General features: G+C 38.7%; 1 non-coding gene across 1 annotated transcript; it reads left to right on the top strand.

Annotated features, from left to right (window-relative positions):
* Positions 1-2,185: 2,185 nt before the first annotated feature.
* LOC121135196 lies at positions 2,186-2,292 on the top strand. The gene has a single exon (XR_005872415.1). It is a non-coding gene; the product is annotated as a U6 spliceosomal RNA (small nuclear RNA).
* Positions 2,293-3,628: the final 1,336 nt, after the last annotated feature.

Raw genomic sequence — 3,628 nt, 5'->3', positions numbered from 1 at the left:
TGTGCAAGAATTTATTGATGTGAATATACTGATCCCATGCCAGGTTAGCATAAGATATATTATGAATTTATTTCACTCTGCTTCTAAAGAAAAGACCTCTACTGATATACACTTACACAGGAATATCTTTTTTAAGCCAAATAAATCTAATTTTGTAATCAATCACTTATCCCTATGGTCCCACTGATCAAAAGAACAGCTTTCGGGGGAGTGCACCCCACCATAGAAGCAAAAGACCTTCTTGTTACTGAAATGAGTGCTAAAGGCAGAAAGGCCTTTGAGAAGTTTATGCGCTTGCCCCTTATGGGGCTGTAAGAAGCAGATGTATACACATAATGCTTCAAAAGCTTCATAAGCTGCAGTTAGGTTAGTACTGAGCATTCTTGTCAATTTTGCCCATTGGTACTTACCGGAAGCATCACTGGTAAGAGAATATGAGGAATGGTTGAGCCTGTAGATGGGAAGCTGAGCAGGGATTGTGGACTGTGTGAGGAGGAGGAACTTCCCTGGGGCTTCTTGAAGTACATTAAACAGCTTTTCTAGGGAGCAGGCTGCAAAATTGCAACACTTTCAGAATACAAATTCAAAGTTAATCATATTCAGTGAAATATGGAGTTCAAGAGCAAATAGCCTTGTGTAGTTGATTCAGAGGGTTTTGTTCTCTGGTGTCCTCCATCCTCTGGCTCTTACAATCTTTCTACCTCCTCTTTCTCAGGATTCCCTGAGCTCTGAGAGGAGGGATTTGATGGAGATCTCCAATTTAGACTCTCTCTCGCTACATAATGTCTGGCTGTGGGTCTCTGCATATGTTCCCATCTGCTGCTGGAAGATGCTTCTCTGGTGATGACTACATAAAACTCTTATCTATGAACATAGAAGAATATCATTAGGAATCATTTTATTGATTTTTTAGACTGGTAGTGTTTATTTAGCCCTAGGTCTCTGGGCTATCTAGTCTCTGGGTCTTGGTTACCCAAAGAGTGTTGTGTAGGGGATCCTTCTCATGGAGTGGGCCTTAAATCAAATCAGACAATAGTTAGCTGGTTACCACAACAAACTCTGTCACCATTGCTCTAGCTTATTTTGCAGGCAAGAAAGATTTTAGGTCAAAGGTTCTGTGGCTGGGCTAGTGTCCACATTTCTCTTTCAGTAGCCTATAGAGTATTTTCCTGCACCAAAGAAACTAGAACATAGGTGTGAGGGCTCCACGTAGGCTCCAACTTGACTTATCCCTGTTCAATGAGTTGTATGGTTGTTATCCTCAGCAATGGGGCCCTGCTATTTGGGAATTTCCATGGGACTTCCTCAACATCTCAATTGAGTATAACCCAGCCCCATCACAGGAAGCCTGGTTACAAGAGATGGCCAGTTGAGACTCCATGTCCCCATTAATATGAGTCCTCATTAGGATCATCTTCACTGATTCCAGGAAGTTTCCACTACACTAGGTTTCTACTCTACCTCTCAAAGTCTCCCCAGTTGTAGTCAACTCCCCCCAACCTCTCCCCCTTTCCAGCATAAGCTAACACTAAGCAAGGTTCATATGAATTCATTGAGACTGAAAAAGCAAACAAGCATGTTTGTACCAGGTCCTCTGTGTATATGCTGTAGCTATTAGCTTAATATTTTTATGCAACTCCTGACTGTAAAAAACAAGTGGGACCCATCTCCCCCTGTTGAGTTACTACATCTTATTGTATTTTATTTTGTCATATTCTGTTGCTATCTCTTAGAAGTCTGTTCTTTCTGAGAGACAGAAAATGAGTAGATCTGGAGAGGAGATGAGGTGGCAGAAACTATAATCAGGATATGTTGTATGAGAAAAAGATGTCTATTTTCAACAAAAAACAACGATGAGGATGTGTTAGTGTTAATTAAGAACAAAACACAGGACTCATTACTCAAATTAAATTTCCCCAATTAGCTCTTGCAGCCCCTGTCCATGTCAGACAATTACGAAATTCTTAAAAAGAAAGTTACATGATATTAAAATAGAAAAATATTTCCCACATTAAGAATGGGAAATATCACAATGCAGGGATTTAGGACTCTGTATAGTGCAACTATGGATTGATTGAAAACAGAAAAAATAAAGGGATCACTGCTGAGGTGGGATTGACATAATGTAGATGAAAATTTTTATCAGTTTGGTGATTCATATTTCATCCTTTAAAAAGTGATTTGAGTGCTTGCTTCGGCAGCACATATACTAAAATTGGAACGATACAGAGAAGATTAGCATAGCCCCTGTGCAAGGATGACATGCAAATTCGTGAAGTGTTCCATATATTTAAGAAAAAACAAATCAAAAAATTCATAAAATGCAACAAATGGACGAAAAGATAAACCGAAAATTGCAAGAAACAATTCAAGCAGTGCAAGGGTTGAAAACTTAAATACAGACAACAAAAGAACACAATCGGAAGAAAGGCTGGAAATAGAAAAGCTGGGAAAACGGTCAGGTACTACAGATACAAGCATAACCAACAGAATAGAAGACATGGGAGAGAGAATCTCAGGTGTTGAAGATACACTAGGAGAAATGGATTCATCAACCAAAGAAAATCTGAAGTCCAACAAATCCCTAACACAAAACATGCAGGAAATATGGGACACAATGAAAAGACCAAACCTAAGAATAATAGGTATAGAAGAAGGTAAAGAAAACCACCTCAAAGGGGCAGAAAACATATTCAACAAATTAATAGAAGAAACCTTTCCCTACCTAAAGAAAGACATGCCAATGAAGGTACAAGAAGCTTACAGAACACCAAATAGAGTGGATCACAAAAAAAGTTCCCTCGCCACATAATAATCAAGACCCCAAATATACAGAATAAAGAAAGAATATTAAGAGCAGCTAAGGAAAAAGGCCAAGTAATACATAAAGGCAAACCTATCAGAATTACACCTGACATCTCCATGGAAACTCTGAAAGCGAGAAGGTCCTGGATAGGTATTCTACCAACACTAAGAAACCATGGATGCCAGCCCAGACTACTATACCCGGCAAAGCTCTCAATCACTACAGATGAATAAAACAAGATATTTCATGACAAAACTAGATTCAAGCAATACATATCCACTAACCCAGCCCTACAGAAAGTTCTGGAAGGAAAACTCCAACCCAAGGAAGTTAACTATAACCAGAAAAACATAGGCATTAGATAATCCCACTTTATCAACAGCCAAAAGAAAAAAGTGGTGGAATTCCACACATAATTCCACCAACAACAACTATTCCAAATCAAAGAAGAATGAGCAATCAATGGTCATTGATATCCCTCAATATTAATGGCCTTAACTCACCCATAAAAAGACACAGCCTAGCAGAATGGATTCGAAGACAGAACCCATCCTTCTGTTACATACAAGAAACACACCTCATCCTCAAAGACAGACATTACCTGAGAGTTAAAGGTTGGGAAAAGATTTTCCAATCAAATGGACCCAATAAACAAGCAGGGGTAGCAATCCTAATATCTAACAAATTAGACTTTAAAATAAAATCAATCAAAAGAAATGAAGTAGGTCATTACATACGCATCACAGGCAAAATCCACCAAGATGAAGTTTCAATTCTGAACATCTATGCCCCAAATAAAAAGGCACCAAGTTCGTAAAAGAA

The sequence above is a fragment of the Mesocricetus auratus genome, unplaced genomic scaffold (assembly GCF_017639785.1).
Source record: "Mesocricetus auratus isolate SY011 unplaced genomic scaffold, BCM_Maur_2.0 Super-Scaffold_100031, whole genome shotgun sequence".
Classification (NCBI taxonomy): domain Eukaryota; kingdom Metazoa; phylum Chordata; class Mammalia; order Rodentia; family Cricetidae; genus Mesocricetus; species Mesocricetus auratus.
Note: the sequence above shows the minus strand (reverse complement) of the source record. Positions and strands in the feature narration are given on the sequence as shown.